This window comes from Oryzias latipes, chromosome 23 (genome assembly GCF_002234675.1).
Source record: "Oryzias latipes chromosome 23, ASM223467v1".
Lineage (NCBI taxonomy): Eukaryota > Metazoa > Chordata > Actinopteri > Beloniformes > Adrianichthyidae > Oryzias > Oryzias latipes.
Window position 1 is genome coordinate 4,678,713 of NC_019881.2, and position 20,609 is coordinate 4,699,321.

Sequence of the window (20,609 nt, forward strand, 5' to 3'; positions counted from 1 at the left end):
GGTTAAACGGACAGTTTTTACGCCCCTGTCTTCATAAAAAAGCCACAAAAAATGCAGATCAAGAGAAAACACAAGATTTTTTTATTTTTTTAAATATAAAAAATTTCCTATTCAGCTAAAAAAGACAAGAATTGGCTTTGTTTTTTTAATAAACAGCAGAAAGCACACGAAATGAGAGAAGTGGCAGAAAAAGAAGCGACAGCATTTGCAAGATAATTTGAAAAGATGGTCTTTTTGAGCCACAGCCAATGCAAACGAAGTATCTCGCCAAATGAAATTTGACTGCACGATATATGAGCCACAGTGAACCAGAGGACGGGCGGCAGTTATGATTTCTATGCTAATATTTGAATTTCTGCAGGCTTTCCCATCGACCCCCTCAAAACAGCTTTGAAATGTTAGTTCAAAGAAATATGGGAAACAACAAAGGACATTTCCAGTTTGCTTTTCAAAACAGAAAACTAAGACTTCCTTTAGTGTTTTTTCTTATTTTAAAAACTTTAAAAACATTTTTATAAATAAATCTTTATTATATTGACTATTTATCATTGGTAGTCCGTCTTTTTTTATGTGGAGTAGCATGTCTTTAAATTTGCATTTTTTTTTTTGTTTTGTTTTTGTCTGCAGCGAATTTTTTTCAGCAAGCATTAATACAACTGTACAATATTTACATGTATTCAAATATCACCTAGCATAAATAACCCAAAATATTTTTATGACCACTTTTTAAACTTTAGTTAACGTTCAACAGATTTTTACTAGCTATATTTGACCACCAGATGTCCCCGTTTCCTATCGTTTTTGTGAAGCTGGATTCACACTGGCTGTGTCGACTCGAACCGAAGCGAATGAAAAGTCTATGCAAATGCACGCAGGCCGGAATTTCCGGCTTTCGCGTCTGAAACGCTTGTGATCACACGCAGCTACGCAGGGTTTTAAGTACGGTCGCAGGCTCTACGTACAAATCCGGGGTTTATTGATCCCGCGCTGAAAGTTCAACCGGTTGAACTTTCATAAGCTGGTTCTTCCAGTCAACACACTTAACCGCGGCAATGTGACCAATTGGGGACTCAGATCTGATAGTAAAGGTGTGTGTAGTGTCCTTTTCAAAACACGGAGGCACCAACGTTGAAAACATGATCACAAAGCAGATATTAATAATTGCGTTTTGTGCATGGCTGGATTAATATGACAGCTAGATACATTTAAAAAAACAGGCCTGTGAGAACAAAAGGTCTGAGCAACATTTGCACCGCTTTGACTTATCACATCAAGTTTCCTCCTACTTTAGGTAGTGGACAAGCGCTAGTAAACAGTAAGAAAAAAACAAAAAAAACACGTGTCTGGTGTGAACATCGTCGGTTGAATGCGTGTTCATGATGGCGCGAATAGAACGTTCTTGAATGCACTACGCAGAAGACCAGTGTGATTGCAGCTTCAGATTAAAGCCTCAAAGCTTTGAGGCTTCACTAGTGCACTAGTGCAAGGCTTCACTAGTGCAATTAAATAGTTGCTCTTGAGTTTTATTTTTTTAATGTGCTATCAGCTATTTTGTTTCTTCTTCAACAATGTCATCTGTATTTGTCTTACATGCTGCTGCGCACGGCTAGCAATAGCGCTAGCAGGGTTTACTTTAATAAAATCTTAAAAAACAGTTGATTAACGTAAGTCCTCTTCATACCGTCAGGTTTTTGAATAATAACAACAGTTTGTCAACCCTAAAGATGATGGATGGCTAGCTTAATGTTAGCATAAACCGTCATATACATATCACCTAAAAAGAAAAAAAAACAGAAACAAAAAACCTACAATAATTGGGGGAAATTGTTTTAATGAAAACAGATAAACCCTTACGTCACAAGTCTAAACTATCCATGTTTAATTTGATGCTTTCAAGGATCATAACACACAAAAAGTGTTTGCTAAAAAGCCTTTTGTCAAATAAAAATATTTTATACATTTTATCCAGAAAGTATTTATCACTTTTGAAGAGCACTGACACAAAAACCTTAAATCTACTTTATTTTTTGGACTGATGTTCTGATAACTTCCCTCATGATGAAAGTCCAGAAGAACTGCTAAGAGTTATGCCCTTAGTGACACGACACGTCAGAAACACGCTAAAAAATGACCACCGAGCCGTAACCCTGGAGACCGTCTTATTACAAAGAAGACATGCGGGCGGGAAAGTAAAGATGGGCACAGATGCTGAAACAAGAGCAGGTCAACGAGAAACCGAATTGTGGAAATCGCTGTAAAGAGGATGAGGATGTGCAAACAGGGAAGAGTATATATATAGGATGCCTAGGAGACAGCTAATATTGACAGCATATCTTCCACCACAGGAAGACAAAAGTAGGAGAGCAAAAAACGACGGAAAGCTGACACTATAGATCACTGGAGAAGAGATTTCTATGTGATTGATTTCATTTATAACGACAGGATAGTTGTAATAAAGTAAAATGCATTAAAAATGTTTTTCTTTTGTCGAACTTCTGAAACAAACTGATTGTATTTTACCTAAATAATGTGAAGGAAACTTATAAGTATTTTTACAATTGAGGATATTTGGATAAACAATACTTATTTTACATTCAACCTCATTCTTTTGCCCTAAATTTTCTGCTTCAAAACAGAAATTTAACAGCTAAACTTGCTCATTTAATCCACCAGCACAATAAACCTATTTATTCAGATCAAATATCCAAGGGCTCAGTTGATAAAATCGACGACTGTATCTGAATCGATCCAAGCTTGATAGATCAATTGGTGGTTTTTGATAAAAGTGAGGGGTTAAAAAACATTTCAGAGTTTTGCAAAAGATCAAGAATTTTTCAGTGTTGTGATTTTACCAATTCGTATAAATTCATCCAAATCCTGCAACATTTTCTTGACATAGCAGCTTTGTCCAATCAATGCAACTTTGGTGAGTCACTATTATTTTGAAAAAGTTCAACCTGTCAAACTGTCTTCACCAATCAAGTTAAGAGGTTAAAACGTTTACATAATCAATTTAACCAGTAAACGTATTTAACGTTCCAGCTTTCTCGTGCTGACATGGCTGATTAAAATATCTGTTTTATATGAAGTGCGACAAAAGTCACAGCTAAAGGTGGAGTTTAGCCAACTTCCTGTAGGTTCAGGTGGAACAAGGTGCATAACATACTCATTTTAGGGACTTTCTCGCATTTGTTCGGCATCAGCGCCACCGTTTCATCATAATTGGTAACATTTTCCAGGGATTTATTGGTCTAACGCAAATATAACTCTTACTGCTCTACTGTGACTATAAAGGCCCGTACACACCGGGACGAATATTCGCCAGCGTTTTTCGCCACGTTTTTTGTGTTCACACCCAGGCAATTTTCGCTGACGATGAGCCGAGCGAACATGCAATTTCATTCCCTGACATTAGATGGTGCTTAATGTAAACAGAAATACTCCTGTACACAAGGTGGCGCTGCGCAACTTTACGCTTCTTAAAGTCGCTTTTCACTCAGAAGAATAGAGCAAGTATTTACACGCTTGTCAGAATCATACAAAGAAAACATGAATATTTCAAGCACCATGTAGCTCCAACTGGTGCTTGGTTCGGGGATATTTTAGAATGTCCGTCATTATTTCTTCGCGGCAGTGCAGACGCTACTTGGCGTCTATCTTCTTCGCTGGTATGTGTGCTCAGAAAGGCAGTTTTCTGTTTGAGCGCCCCCAAGTAGTGTTTTACTGTAACTTCAGAAGCTCCAGACACGTGTGCAAAAGCGCCATTCTCACTGGTTGAATAGATTTCGACGCGGTCCGTCAAACCAAAAAAACGAACCCGAGGCGTTTTTTAAAAAGTGACACTTTGACGCGTGGCGTTTTTTCGCGTCGGTGTGCACACTCACAGTGGTGCCCTTTGTTTAGTCACAAGCCGTTAAACGTCGCCGAAAATCGCCGGCGAAATTCGTTCCGGTGTGAATAGGCCTTAATACCCAACAAAAACAGTTTGCAAATATTTTTTAATGAAACTGGAGGTTACATTTGTGTTGGAGCACAAGCAAAGGTCTGACAGGAACTTTTCAACAATGAAACGTGAAAAATCACAACTCATGTGTAAAGAATGTGAGGGGTTATATAAAAATGCACTTTAATAAACTGGCAGAAAAAAGCCAACTGCTTTAAAATTTCTATGTCCTTCAACTAAAAATTATTACTGACAAATATTGCAACTTTTAAGAAAGGTTGCCGCAACTTCTAGCTTTGTTGTACCACAAAAACCGTCTACAAGATCCTGAAGGGACGGTTTATGTACTAAAGTTGGTGGCTGGGTAGCTTGGTTGGTAAGGTGAAAGACTACCACGCAGGAAACCAGGAAACCAATGGTAATGGGGCAATTACCATATCAATGGCGAGCAATTAACATCACCCAGTGAGGGCCCTTGGGCAAGGCCCTTAAAGCTACGGCCTCCCAACCACGGATCGCCTGCAGCTCACCACTCCCCCAGGGGATGGGTCAAAGGCGGAGAACAATTTCCCATTGTGGGATAAATAAAGTAAACTTTCTTCTTCTTCTTCTAAAATTCACACTTATGTGTGAATAATAAAAGTGTCCAAAAATAGAGATTGTGAAGAGTAAAATGATGCTCTATCAAGGCTTTTGTGTAGACGGATTCATTCATTTGTGTGCTTTGTTTCTCTATTTATAATTGCTGTAATTGCTCTTGGGCCCTGAGGTCAAACACATCCCAGCTGCTATGTCTCTGTGGCCCTCGGCTTGTTGATGACAATGTGTTGTTCTTTTGTGGCACGAGGAAACAAAAGCGGTATCAATCAAAGCCACACACGGTCAATGGGACCTCCCCGACAGCCGGGAGACACACCTGAGCAGCCAATAGGAGGAGGCTGCTTTTGGTGTGGCGGTCTGTGCATCAACTGTGGCCCGGACTCACCCGTCGTCCACTCATGAAAATCAGCGCAGAGCCACTGATTTGCTTTCAACCTTTGGCTTCAGTTTGTTTAAACAAATGTAGTTAGCCTTATATTCAAATCCAGGATGAAACACAAAGCAGGAATAAACGCACCTGAAAGTCAGAGAGTCACATAAAGCAATTCCAATGTCCTTTCAAAGCCTTACATGGGAAATCTTTCAATCTTTTAAAAAAAAAACAAGTATGAATTTATCAAAGCAAAGAATGTAATAGGGAATAAAACTTCAAAGTAATAGACATAGTCCTTTGACTTTTTTTTAAAGGACGTTAAAAGCTTTTGGCAGTATTTGTTGGAACTTCATAGGTTTACATAACCAACATGCCTTAAGATGCTAAATTTTCAGTAGCTTCTAAAAAGGTTACGTAACACAAAATTTAGGAATTTTTATCATTTACGCAAAACCAGGACTCTAATGTTACCTATTTTTGAGATGTCTGTGCACTCATCCTACATAGTATTAGTGTTTAGTCAAAAGTAGTAGTCAAACTAATAGTATCCTGCTGTGGCGGAATACTCCCTCTATCAGGAGATATCTTGTTTTACCTGGTTGTCAGTCTGTTCAAAAAGAAAAGCCATTGATACCCATTATAGACAAACAGGTTTTTTCCAGAGCAAATATATCTGCCATGCAGCACATATCAAATATCAGTTAATGGCAACAACAAAAAAAGCAACAACGTTAATTATCCTACAATTTATTTTTTAAAAATGTAAACAAGTCATTTAGAGATAAGCTTAGACAAATCATGAGTATGGTTGTTTTTTAAATACCTCTGAAAAGTAACAAAAGACACTTGCTGTTTGCAGCCAGTGGGCAGAAAGCGAGCGCTGGCTCGCATGGAGCTGGCTAAAGGTTAAATGGGCTTTGTGAGCCATGTTTCGGAGAAGAGATTGAGTGGGGATGGTGGGGGGGCAAACACCAGCAGTGTGCATGGCGATGTAAAAATACAGGCAGAAAGAGGTTGTGCATTTGAGCTGAGTCATGTGTACCCCTCCCTCCCCCAAGGAAACCAGTATTTTAAAGAAATGTGCGCATTTAGAGGATAGGTTTAATAATGGGACGATGAAGCTGAAACATGAAGACGTTTGTACGCTTTCATGCAACATGCTCATCAAATGGCCAAAGCATTGGGAAATATCACCAAAGTTAAGTCAAACTTTACCAATCTTTTTATTAACCCTTGAACATAAGCAACATCGCCAGCAGCACCTAAATATCAAACACTCTTTGACCTACCGCAACTCTGAACGTTTACACGATTAGCATAGTTTCAACATTCTTTGTCAACATTCTTTTCTCTGTGACAACATCCGCAGTGCTTACGCTAGTTGCGCAAACTGTTGAAGAGTTACAGAAGTCAAAGAAATGTCAACTCTGGAGCTTAAGCTCCGATATTTTAAGGTTAAAGTCACCAGTATTGTCATTGGTTTGCTGGTGCAACACCATCAACCAAAAACCAAAGGACAACGTTGACTAAATGTAAGGAAGGTACTTGTAGGTTTATTCCTTTCTTACCTTTTAAAGATGAGTTTTTAGAAGAGTCCTTAAAAAAACGAAATACCTTTTTTTAAGAAATGTTTCCCACAAACATCCACCTTTGATTTTTACATATCAAGAAATTCTGGGTAAAACCTCTAAAAAGCCATAATTCTTTAACAAGCACCATGACACAGGCTTTTCTTACAAATGAAACATGTAATCCGGTATGGTTTCAGCTATAACCAATAGGGTCCTTATAATTAAACAGAATTTTGGAACTTCTTGATATGGAATAATATTAAATAAAGATGACCAAAATGGAAAAGACAAATGAAGGGTGAGAAGAGCATAGAGGTCAGAGGAAGGATGGATAAATGGTGGAAATAGGAATTTTGGTAAGAATATCAATTTATCATTTGCATAGCACTGTTAAAAGCAGGAGAAACCAAAGTGCATATGAATACAGAAAACTAAATTGAAGAACAGAATGAATGAGGGAGAGATGAATTTATGATAATAGCAACTGGGACGAGCCAAGAAGGAATGTATCAGAAGATTGCTTGGAAGGCCCAGTTTCGAATCCTGGCTGGGACCTTTCTGTGTGGAGTTTGCGTGTTCTTGTCCATCATGCGTAGGCAACCCTAACCTGTTTCCTCCCACAGTCCAAGAACATGCTTCATAGGTTAATTTGGTGATTCTAAATTGAATGTGACGGTGTGTGGTAGAAAGACTGTGGACTACCTTTGGAAGTCCTACCTTTGCCCAACAGTAACCAGGACAGGCTTCGGTAGCCCCGTGACCCCAGACGGCATTCAGCAGTAACAGAATATGAATGGATGGATTGACAAGTTTGATCAATAAATGGATGAAAATTAATAAAATAAAGGAGAGCATAACCCAATCTCAACCTGGTTGTTTAATGGATCAGCCCAGGAAAATGTGAAATTCGATTTGGTGGACATACATACAAAATGCTGCTGAAACCATTTTTTCCAATCTGTTCCAAACCTTCCATAAGTACAATTTGTGTTTTTTTTAATACTAGAATATTTTGAATTCAACCCAGAATCTGATCTTGAAGGGAAGACCAAAGTTCCCCTCAGGCATCTGAAGCAGCCTGTAAAGGCGGGGTCGACTCACATCCCAAAGGGTAATATATTAAAGTGCTATGACAGAAAGTGGGTATGGATTGTATCCTGGTGCCAAAAGACAAGGTGAGGGACGCAGCCTGGCTCCGCAACAAACAACGGAGTACGTTGCACCAGAAAAGAAGCTGGGGCTCAGCAGTTTCCAGGGTCAAAGAAAGAGAAGATGCAGAGCGGGACATCACTGATGGGAAGTGGTGTTGACATAGAGATGCGTCATCATAACATGTTAAGTCATTTACATCAGCTGGTTCTTCCAGCCATTCTGGGTAAAAGTCATTTATATCTTTTATCGTTTCCTGGAACAATACACTAATATACTTGCCCCAACAATCCTCGCTCTTTTGGTTCGACTTAAGCTAAAAGCTGGGTGAACAACCAGACAGATGCTTATCCTCCTGCCCCCCTACCGTCCCACATCCGCGATGGCGTGTCTGTCTTTAATTAGTTTATCAGATCACGAACTCGGCTCTGGCTGATGGATGGCTTCCCTGCTCTGAGAGCCGCTTCTGTTCCTCGTCCTCCTCATGGTCCGGCTGCCCCGTCTATCTTCTTCTACAAAGACATTCTTTCGGTTCTAGCAGAGGACTCCCATTGAAGCCTTTTTCCTCCAGCGGAGGGGGGGGGCATCAGACGAGTGGGAATGAGGACATAAGCGAGATCTGTTGAATAGAAACAGCTTTCCTGACCCCACGACTAACAGATCCTCGACATCAAGTGTGCTTCCAAAACGTGGGGGCTGGAATGGTGATCCTTAGCGGAAGGAAGTGATTAAGACCTTTGGACTTTAGAAGTCTAACGCTTGCAATATTACTTATATATGTACTTATACTATAACACTTTAAACATCTTTGAAATTCACAGTTGTGGTTATCTCGCTATAAACTCAGTCTTTTTGTTGTTGTTGGTTTGTTGGCTCCCAAAGGCCTCTGTTGACATAAATCCTCACTAATCATTTTAAGACCGTGGCAAAGATTCTGCTGGATGAGACTGATAGTGTATTTTTAAAACCTACTTCAAAATAAAAGACGATCCCACCATTGGGATTGGAACATTCCTCCTTTTTGTTTTAGGATTTAAAATGGTTAAAGATTAGGAGGCTGTACAGTGCACGCACCATGGAGACTGAAGACAATCGTCTCCCATGGTTACAAGCATGATCCAAAAAGAAAGTCAAATATGGTTTTTGATTTTCTAAGAGTGCTTCTAAATCGAATTTTGTGTTTCATTTTTCTCATTTAGTGTCTTCTTTTGTTTGTTTTCCATTTACTTTGTTACAAGTAAATCAATGTTTCCTTCTTTGTTTGTGACTACCCTTCGTATTTGTCTTTTCTTTTTTAATGTATCTACCCTGTAAACAGTATTTAGTCAGCTACCAATTGTGCAAGTTCTTCCACTTAAAAAGATAAAGGAGGCCTGTCATTTTTATCATAGGTAAACCTCAACTATGAGAGACATAATGAGAAAAAAAAATTACATTGTCTGATTTTCAAAGAATTTATTAGCAAATTATGGTGGAAAATAAGTATTTGGTCAAAAACAAAAGTTCTTCTCAAAACTTTGTTATATACGCTTTGTTGACAATGACAGCAGTCAAACGTTTTCTGTATGTCTTTACAAGGTTTTCACAAACTGTTGCTGGTATTTTGGCCCATTCCTCCATGCAAATCTCCTCTAGAGCAGTGATGTTTTGAGGCTGTCGCTAGGCAGCACAGACTTTCAACTCACTCCAAAGACTTTTTATGGGATTGACATCTGGAGACTGACTAGGCCACTCCAGGACCTTGTCCCTTTGCTGAAAAACAGAAACAGCCCAAAGCTTGATGTTCTTTGGATACAACTCAGCCTTCTTTTTTCTCCAAACACAAGTAGAATTCTTACCATAAAGTTCTATTTTGGTTTCATCTGACTATAGGACATTCTCCCAATCCCCGGAGAGTGGTTCCTGGTCCTGGACCAGAGTCCACTTGGATTTATTCAGACTGAAAGTTTGTTCCGGATTATTGTAGAAGGAAAACTCTTGTTCATTTTAAACGAACCAAATGTGTCCAGTCTGAACACACCCTTAATTGACATTTTATCTTGATCTTTATTTTTAGTTTGTTGCATCTTAGTTGATGCTCTCTTTTACTTTTTAAGAAGTTTGTTCATTTTTTTGGAACTTTTTTTTATAGTATGTCTCTAATGTATTTAAACAGCTGCATATTTCTTGAATGAATTCGTTTTTTTTAAGCAAACAAAAACATTAATGATAATCAGACCTGTTTTGGTTGGTATTCAAGTCTATTTTATTTTTTAACTATATTATGGTGCTTAGCAACGATCACACCTGTTTTGAGTTTGAATTCCCCACAACTGTATCCGCCTTTTGGCTGATTAGTCGGTGCATGAAAGGTCTACAGTCATTTCATCTAGAATTGTAGTTCTATCATGTTTGGTTTTTAAGTGCCTTGCCTTCTGTCCACAAGAAGGCAAGGACACTGGTACACTTTTATTTACAAGGCCATGCTTGGACTGCTTCCCTCCTACATTGGAGATTTACTAACGAGGAGAAATGTTGATTCATATTCAGTGCGTTCAAATGATCAACTGTTGCTCAGTGTTCCATTTGTCCGCACAGAACTGGGAAAAAGAGCTTTTTCTCACGCTGCTCCCACTTCATGGAACACACTGCAGAAAACCTGGAAGCTCCCTGAACTTATCTCTGTAAATGATTTTAAAGCCAGACTGAGAGCACTTGAGGTCAGCTCCTTTAAATGTAACTGTTTTTATAATTGAAATTGTAATTTTATTTGTTGTCTGTTTTTGTAACTCTTTGCTGCCTCTTGGCCAGGACTCCCTTGTAAAAGAGGTTTTTAATCTCAATGGGACTTTCCTGGTTAAATAAAGGTTAAATAAAAAAAAAATAAAAAAAAGTAGTGGTTTATCTTATAAGATTGTTTCCTTTTGTTTTTTTCCCTTCATCCTGCTTCTGGTTTTCAGCATTTAGGTCTTCCACAACCTCCTCCCTCTGTGAGTTGGATCAAATCCAGCGGTAGTCATTGGCCGTGTTGGAATAATCACCTCAAACTACAACAGAACAGCTCAGACACAGATCGTGCTCACCCGTCCATGAACCAGAGCATAGAAATGAAACCAACCATTCGGACCGGATCGGTAGATATGTCATTTTACTCACCCAGCTTGTACCAGTCTGGCAACTCCCCTCCCCCCAAAACACACACCACTACCACCTTCCCATCTGTTACCCACCTGATCCACACAAACGACTCAACTCCAACTGGCTGCTGGCATCTAGTCTATGACAAAAGACATGTCATCGTTGACATTTCGGGGATATTTGGGGGGGTAGGACCCATGTGTACATCTGAATATCGCAACGTCCTAAAGAGAGACACTAAGTCCACTTCATATGAGTCTTTTGTTGAATGAAAATCCAATAAGAAGAGTCAAGAGTTACTCCTTATAGACCTAAAACTGGATTCGACCAAACTACGGCCAAAATGTCCCTTCCAAACAATTAAAAAATCCAACCGAACACCATCTGTGTTCCATAGTCTGCTATCTTGAAAGCTCCCTGACTGTTCCTCCATACCATTTTTCAATTCATCAATCTACAGTTAATTGAATGGGTCCTGATGCGGTAATGAAAAAGCCCTCCAAACACGCTCAGAAGTGAGTCAAGAGTGTTTAAGCTTCTCCCAACCCCAGGCCCACCATCATCCCTGCAGGGTGCTATTTACCCCAAAGTCTACCCAAGGATCTATGATGCTAATTGTTCTCATTTTGGCTGCAACGTTCACATGAGTAGAGACTTCGGAGACGGTCTGAGCTGTTTATGAGTTCATTAAAAAATAACTTGCGAGGCAGATGAGCTTCACCTCCAGGGATGAATTCATGGTCATGAAGGTATTAGTGCTTTAAAAGGCAAATGGTCTGTAAAAACAAATCAAATGGCTTCCCAAAACATCTTAAGGGGCCACGGCTGACAGCCAGGACGTCAGTCCTTCTTTATGCACTGACAGGGACGCTGATATACTGCATTCCTGATTATCTTTCTTATCACTGAAGGGAACCTCCTCTGTTAGACGCATTATAAAGATTTAAAGATTAAGTCCCTAAAGTCTGAAGGCAGCATCCAGTTTTCCCTTGTTTCAAGATCACACCACCGCTTATAAAAATAGGAGATGGAGTAAACTGGGGTGAGCGGTCAGCTCATCATGAGATGTATGCTGATGATTAAATAAATATTTGTCCTGCTACTAATTTGTCGAGGTATAGCATATTAGATCTATGTAATGACATGGCTGAGCGAAATAGGCGTACAATCGTGAAACAACCCTCGCACATAATTACATACGCAAATGTCCTTCGGCGAAACAGCTTATTTCACATGCCTAAACTGAACGTCTATCCACTAAACATGACGACACAAACTCACCACACAATTTTTTGTCAAGCGCCTTAACTTGAAAATGACATTTGACAATTGGGGGGGGGGGGGGGGGGCAAGAGTTACATTAGCCAGTTCTTCTTCTTTTTGGCATATCTCTTAGGGGTTGCCATATCGAATCAGCTTTCACTGATTCACACAAGTGGTCTCTTAGAGATTTTTATGCCAGATGCCCTTCCTGACACAACCCTGCACGATATGAGGAAAACTTGCGATATGCGATATTAATGATCAGCATTGCAATAACGATAAAACTTGCGGTATGCGAACAAATAGCAAAACAACTAAAAACCTCATTCCCCTTTCATTGCAACAGTTTAAAAAAATTGTACTCTAAATGACGCTCGTCGACATAGGAGACAAACATCTATGATAAAAGGGCTCCATCTGATTGGTCAACAATGGGAAGGCGTCCATCTGATTGGTCAACAACTTGAAGGGCTCCATCCGATTGGTGAAATGCATAAATGGATTTATTTGATTCGTTAAATACTTCAAGCTGCCATAAGATTATTTTAGCGCATTTAAGGTAACCATTTATTGCAATTTTCACCGTCTATTGCAATATGCATAATGATAAATTTGCAATATATTGTGCAGGCCTAACCCTGTATTTTATCCGGGCTGGGGACCGGCATGGGGAGACCCAGACTTTGGCCACCGTGGGTCTATATAATTAAGGAGTAGCATGAAGGGTCTTGCCCAAAGACCCATACTGGCTGAGGCTCACTGCGACCCCTGGAAATCGAACCATGATTTCCAACATAGCCATCCAGCCACTAGTTGTGTTGGCCTTCTTCTGATCAGTCATAGAAGCTTGATTCTACGTCTGGTTCTTTATTATTTTAAAGGACAATTCTTTTTTCTTTTTTTTTGACTTATTGCCAAGAATTTCCGAGTATTTGTGCAAAATTATAATATTAAAGAGGATTTTTGACTAAATGCTACCATGTGATGAGCCTTGAAAGAAAGTGGGACGAAAGCGTGGATGACTCGTGCTTTTATATAATTGCGAAAAAGTGCAAACTGAATCTTTTTTTACATGAGAAGAGCTTCATGAAATCTTTGAGTCCTGAGTTCATTTATCTGGAGGTTGCATCCTAATTCTCAACATGCAGAACGCTTATGATGCAAAACTTCACACTTTGGGGGACTTTTTCTTCGTAGTATTTCATTCCTACAGAGCAATAATGTCACAGCATGTTTTAATATTTAATATCCAGTTACTTGTCTGTATTTGTTTTGATCATTAGTAGTCAGTTTCATTGGATTTTTTTTTCGTTTTTCACCATCTCAGAAGAGTCAGAGTGAAGCTGCTTCAGAATGAGCATACTGCCATGCCACACCGACATAAATAAATGAGATGCTAACCGTAAATATTAATACTATGGGAAATGTTTCAGCCTTCTATATATAGAGCTACAAAGCAAGTTATTTTTAATCCCACAAATGCATCTTCCAGCTCTAGAAGTCAGTGTTGTGATTATGAAAAAAAAAAAATTTCTTTTAGATAATTTTCTAGAGACTTGGGTCTTGAGGGTAGAGTAAAACGATATGAGGAACACTTTAGCTGATCAATATTGTGTTGACGAAAAGTTTTTAAGACCGTTTTTGTGCTCTACTGTACGAAAACGCGCGTTGAAAGTCGAACCAGTTAAACTTTGACCAATCAGGGACTCAGATTTGATAGTGAGGTAAGGATGGTGTCCTTTTGAATTCATTCCAACTGTTTGAAAATTGATCATGGAGGAGAAATTAATATCCAGAAAGGTATTACACAACACCAAGTCTTTCATATATCAGAATAGAGCCATGAAAAAAAAGGTCTGGAACGAGATTTGCACTACTTTGACATTTCGCACCAAGGGTCTTTCGACTGTCGGTGGCGGACAGGGGCTAGCATCGGGTAGCAACGGTCCAGTGAGAACGGCGTGTGCTACAAGCGGGTTTTGAACACGTGACACAAGTCGGGTGTGAACGTAGCATCAACGGCTCTATTTGATTACTATAAGCTGCCATGAGATTGTTTTACCACGAGTGTAAACATGTATGGCAGTTCACGCTGTCTTTTGCGATATGTGTATCGCGATAACGATACATTTGCAATTTATTGGAAATGTTAAAGCTGTTTATAACGACACTTTTAAGAACTAATATCACCTGCTGGGTTTGCAAACTTTTCAAGATGGAAACCTCTGTCAAGATGCTTAAAGTTTGCATCAAACTTATGTCATTTTTTTCTTTTTGAAGTCAGCTTCATCACGGTAAAAATCTCAAAGGACTTCCATCCTTAGTTCTCATGTCGTTCTTCCGCCGCTCGTGCTGCTACCGAGTTCTACGAGCCCAAATGTGGCCCGTGAAGGCGGCAGCGGCGGCAGCAGCACCGCGCCGGCTTTCACTCCACTTGAAGTCGCAGCTCTTGAAGGGACTCCCAGAGGAGCAGAGCGACAGCTGGCGGCATCGCCGAATGAGCACCTCGGCTTTGCGGGGCCTGCCAGCCCGCCGCTCAGCCTGTATGTCTGTCTGCACCTGCTCGGACCTGACTGCATCACCCAAAGAAATTAAAAAAGAAAAAAAACGGAGAAAGGCGCTCAGTCCGACAGCCCGTAAACGTCTCCCTCCGGCTTCTTTGATGTCAGGAATAGACTGCAGTTTTACCGCCTTTGATGTTCAGCAAAAATCACAAGCGCCTCCATATTGTCTTCATTCAAACCCATCCAAGCTATCACATCGCGGCACTATTATTCCTTTGACACCCGCGACAATGGGGAAACACAAAAATTATCTTAAAATGAATAAATAAATAAAAAGAATACAAATCGTGGGGGTGAAATGACGAGGATGAAAATGAAACGAAGCCGGTTGTTTTTTTTTTTTTTACCTTATCCCCCCCCCGCAAAAAAGCGTCGGTTTCCTCCAAGACGCTGCTGGAGGTGATGGGGTGTGAGAGCTGGAAGGACCGTGCCCGGCTGCTGCGTCCGTCCCCCTCAGCCGCTGCAACAGTAAGCTGTGGTCCTCCTCCGATCCATCCGCTCTCCTCATCCGCACCCCCTCAGCTGCCAGGAGCAGCAGCGCGGCGAAGATCGTCTATGCAATTAGACCACATACCCAGTCGAAATATTTCCTCCTTTCACAAAAAAGAAGAAAAAAAAATTGTAGTCTCTATTAAAGAGTTTGTCGATATAACGTCTTTTTGTTTTTTTTCTGTGCTATATAATTCAATGTATGTGTTCTACGGTGAATGCTTTCCTTTAGTTTTCCACTGCCTAAATTGCTACAGTTTATATACACAATAAATAAATACTGAATAAATGTAAACATGTTAACATTTCTTAGTTTTGAAGTATCTTAACAGTTTTGGAGTCGAATAGGTGTCTAAAGCACGTTCTGGTAAAACGTGCATATCCCAAAACGTGGACGGCTACAAGCGCTGTAGATTCAGCAAGTGTAAAAAATTTGTATCAGCGTGGGATGTCTTTCTGCGCAGTTGATCTTTGAGTTTATTCCAATGGTTCCAATCTGGCGCAGAAAAAAGAAAAAAGTAGCGATTGCAGCGCCCCCTTTCAAGAAATGGCAGTATACGGAACTGCAGATGGAGAAGCGTGAAATAACTTGGAAGTACATGATGCCTTTTTTCCCCATTCCTTTTGCTTATTTCTGCAGATTTTTTTGCTCAGCTTTAGTTTTATTTACGATTTTTTAAAATATATTTTTAAAAATTATATTACTTATTCAAAATTATAATTTCATGTTTACTTATTGCTTGATTAGCTAAAATGAATTTTATATTTGATTCTTTACAAAAATGTGTCATCAAATCCTTTTTTGTGAGAAAGCTACAGGTGCTCTGGTCGTTCAAAACACACAGATTAGAGACTCTTGACCGATTTGGATAGCCTCCCTGCTGTACTAATGAGTGGGTATAATTCAATATTATGAAAACTGCCTTTATAAAAGTACAGGAAGAAAAGGGTTAACTCTTTGGTAAATATTGGATTTTTCTGCCACTTCAGGATCTCCAACAGAAGAAAATGTAATAATACGTTTATAAATTTAAAATTGTAGCATTGCAAATGTTTCTATTTGTTGGAAAAATAAACTCCAAAATGAAATAAATCTGAAAAATCTGATTTGAAACACTTTGCCATCCCAGTCTGATTTGAAACTACAGATGATTTTACATTAAAAGCACTTTTAAATGGAGACGCTGTGACAGAATCTGTTGGGTTTTGCATGTATGTGCATAAAAACAAACACAAAGAAGTCAGTTAGACTGTCATTTAGTTTTGTCTGCTTTCACACTGCACTTTTGAGAGTGGACCAAACCATTTCACGTTTTGGCAGTTACTTGTTTGGAGAACTTAATCCGTGTCAAACACTCACCAGAAATTGAAAAGAAAAGAAAATGAAAGCTGGCGCTCATCTATCCTATCTGACGATGCCTGTGTCTTCACCTCCTCACTGCATCTCTACTGCCGAGATATTCTTAAACTTTTTTGTGTTTTTGCGCTTCTTTGGATTTTCTTGGTGGGATGAATAACCCTTTAAATACTGGGGATGTCGCCGGTGACCCAAAAAAACAAACTCTTCAAGTATTGCATTTCCAATCTCTCAATGAAGTGTTGCACGCCGGCGTGAATTAGCCTTTCTCCAATTCAGAGTTAGTTGGAATTGCTTAACAGCTGAAGAGTTTAGCTAGCCCAAAGAACCTTTTCAAGATTCAAGATTATATTATTTGTCATTGTCATTAAAACAACGAAATTGCATTTGGAGCCTTGACAATCCCCCTAATTATTTCAAAGCTGTAAACAAAAAAACTCAAATTAAAACTCAAACCTTAACAGTGGAGCTAAAGCTCAGATGTTAAAAAGTTAAAAATATTTTATACTCTCATTTGTTTACTTCGGTTCTTAGGCGTAATAGAAAGTTTGTGTAGCATTCTGTCCATTTGGATCCCACTACAGTTTACACTCACCAAGAGAAGCGAATTGACTAAATAAACAAAGTCGGTTGTGGACCAAATCCCAGGTCTTTAAATTATAAATTTTTAATAGTCTAGTTGGGGCAGCAATGGTGCAGAGGTAGAGTGGTCAACCCCTGATCCGAAGACTTTGTTTTCCGCCCATGTGTCCAAGTGTCCTTGGGCATAACTCTGAGCCCCACATCGCTCCTAGTTGTCACCAGTGGATCCGCCATCAGAGTGTATTCGTTACCATTCTATTATTACTTTCTATTAGAGTTTTACTTGTATGTAGCTGTTTTTGCAGCGTGCCCCATAAATCAGAAATATAAAGTAAAAAATGTCTTGCATTTAGTGTAGTACTTATCTTATCTGAGAGGGGGGGGTATGATGGGGGTTCTGGCAGGTGGTTGGAAAAAACACAACAGAGATTAAGCTGATTAAACCCATGTTTTTTTTTTTTTTAAATGCCAATATAAGTGTTTGCAGATGCTGACAAAGATGGACACCAAATTTCATGTTTAAATGTGAGTTCTGAGCTTTACAAAAGACATTTTTTTCAACGTCTTCCTGTTAAGTGCATGCCTTTACATTGCCCTGATGTTGAAACAGTCTGCATTTGTGTGCATGTTCAGGTGTGTCCACACACAGGCACACATGGCAGAGGTCTGTGGGGAGCCACACCACCGTGCAAACTGCCTTTGGATTCCTGCTGGCGGCTTTTTTTCTTAGCAGCTCTATTTTCATGAGTAATCCGACTAAAACACACATTTTTGATCATTGCCACGTTCTTCTTCGCAAACTCCTCTTAGGGATTTTGATCTGTTGCCTCCAAATTTCTTGAGCATCATTGGGAAGCTACTCAGAGGAAAAAAATTAGAATTAGGAGTTGTAGATTTTTTACTGCGTTGGCATGGTGAGCTAGCATAGAGTGGCGTTCCCTCGGTATTTGCACATTTTTAACCAGAATGTTGTGTAAATGTAATACAGGAGTTGTCGGCTCAAGCTGACTGAAGCAATGTCACATAGGACATGAGTGTATTAGGAATGTGAATAACAAAAAAAAACCTCCGTTGCCAAGTAATTCCAAAAGTTTACTTCTGCAGATTCTTCTAAAAATTAGATTAACCTGTTCGTCGCCCGCACGCAACACAAAAATAAAATGGTTGCTATGGAGATCAACCAACAGAAAAGCCGCTATTTTTGATTAAAAAATTGTTTTTTCATAAGTTTGTCACATGCAGTTCTGACCATGGGTAGCAGTGGAAGAAGAGGGTAAGCCTAAAGCCACTCAGCCGGTGAGAGGGGGTAAAAAGGGTGTGACCATGGGTGGGTGGGGGTCGTGAGGGCAATGCGACACCCACCCACGGCCTTAGATTTAGTTTCTGAGCTTCTTGGTGGAGTTGTACACCCTTACTATCAGTAAAACAAGCAGAATAGGAAGACAATGCCGCTTTGACGCACAGCAGGCATGTCTTCCCCGCTGATGTTTACTCAACAGTCCCTTGTAAATCCTCTGATGTTAACCAGCGTTCAGGTGGACATGAGCTTTCCTCTGTTGTGACAGGTAGAAGGATCCAGTCCAATGTGCCTCATGTACACAATGACTAAAACTATTATAAAATGATGTCGTAGAAGTGTTTATCCACTTGGGGCAAAGTTGGCTACAGTTCAAAGTTGGCTTTTACTTTTGTGTCCTCTGGCATTGTTGTTTCTGCCAGCAGGAAGAACAAAGAACATCATTGGATATTTGGAAATGGAATTAAACTATTTTTGGACAATTTTTCATCCCCAAAAAATAGATCTATGCGTCCGTACAAGTGGAGCAGAATGGAGCGGAGGGGGGAGCTTGTGGCTCCGCCCAGCATGTTTTCTACATCACAAATACAATCTTTTTCAACTGAAAAATCTTCAGAAATTCAATTTTAAGCTTAATTTTCTTCATACTTGCCTCCATCATCAGAATAATGACACAAAATAATGTTAAAAAGACCAAAAACCCAGTTTTCATTGGAGTGGGTTTTCAAGAAGTCAGCTTTTGTTGTTGCTAGGGAACACCTTAAGATAATGATGCTGCTTGGAAAGCCAGAGGAGAGACAACCAGTTCCTGCCACAAGCAGAGACTAATAGTGTGGTGGTATGAGCCACATATATCTTTCTCCTTTGTGTAAACACCGTTTGTGAGACTTTACCTTACACTTTGACCTCACCGGGTTGGAAAATGCAAACAAGATAAATGCCATTTCCAAGTGTTAATGACATATTTATGTGGATTCTGCACTCATCCTTGCGAGAGACCAAGGATTATTTACATTTGACGAGATAAAATCAAATCTAAAACTTAAATCTGGCCATTTTGAAACGTGTAAAAACAGGAACCTATGAAAGCTTGAACAGTTTAGCTTTAGTGAGTTTAGCTAGATTGAGAAGTGTCACTTTACATTAAAAAACTACCGTACTAAAGCAAAAATTAAAAATACCAAAGCAATTCCATCTAGTTTCATGATTACTAAACTTAGCTTAAGTAGCTGTAGCCATTAGCTAGCTAGCAGTATTAGTGGTTGTGAGAACAGAAGATTTAATTTTTTTTAAGACTATTTGCACGTGATTTCTAAAATATACACGGCCTGTGCTGGACTTAATTCTTGGCTGCGCTCATTTTGAATACTGAAAAATATGTGGCTTATTAGCCGCTTTTAAAATATTTGCTGTGTCACCAGGGTAGCATTCTTGTTTTTATAATTATTGCCCCTCAAAATACGTGCGACCAACAACTAAATTTAGATGCACTTAGAATACATGCGGGCAATGCAGCAATGTGCAACATGAATTTACATCAGTTTTTGTGCTTGGTCACACTTACAATATGTTACGACAACATCAGCCATTTTTTAATTGAGAAAATATTCAAACCAGGTCCTTAAAAAATGTAAACAAAAACAGAATCAACACAGGCAATAAAAAAAATGTAAACAACAGAACATACAACATAATAAGAGAGAGGTAGATCAGCCCACTTTACAAATCAAAAACCACATTTATCAAAAAGACAACATAAGACTTATTTTTTTGGTGGAAAAAGGAAAAAACTAGTCAAATATAATTAACATTAATGATTGACGACCAAACAGAACCAAATTAAATATATTTAATTGAAATAGGCCTATCTTTCTATCCCCCCCGCAAAAGTAGGATTAATGGTTTTTGCCAAATTGCCTAGCCAGTGAATATAAAGACAGCACTTCCTGGAATAGACCATGCGGCTCCTTTGAAAACAAAAGGTGTGGTCTTTTCAGAGATGGTTAAAATGTTCAATACTCAAACAAAACAAACATAGATGTTATTTGTGAAATGCAACAAAAGTCTAAAACTGAACTTAATTTGTCATTTTAACAGAAAACGATGTGAAGGAAAGATTAGCTCTACTTAAAAATGATTCAGGAAGTGTATGTCACCATGACAACAGCACAAATTACAGCAGTTACCTACAGAAATACTTGTATTTAAAAATAGGGTAAATGAAGATTACACAACTGTTATGAGTTAAAGTTTGAAGGAAACCAAAATGTTTTCAAATAAAAAAAAAGAGAGAGAACAAACAGA

General features: G+C 39.2%; 1 protein-coding gene across 9 annotated transcripts in view; it reads right to left on the reverse strand.

Annotated features, from left to right (window-relative positions):
- Positions 1 to 15,113, reverse strand: part of LOC101156543 (neuronal cell adhesion molecule) — a 63,065-nt gene extending 47,952 nt beyond the window's left edge. For 4 of the 9 annotated variants that reach the window (XM_023952204.1, XM_023952197.1, XM_023952199.1 and 1 more), the window contains exon 1: positions 14,928 to 15,112. The gene's annotated coding sequence lies outside the window, so the exon portion shown is untranslated. Of the gene's footprint in view, positions 1 to 14,927 lie in introns of all 9 variants that reach the window. The other 5 variants (XM_023952198.1, XM_023952196.1, XM_023952200.1 and 2 more) reach the window with 2 other exon arrangements.
- Between the last annotated feature and the right edge of the window lie 5,496 nt (positions 15,114 to 20,609).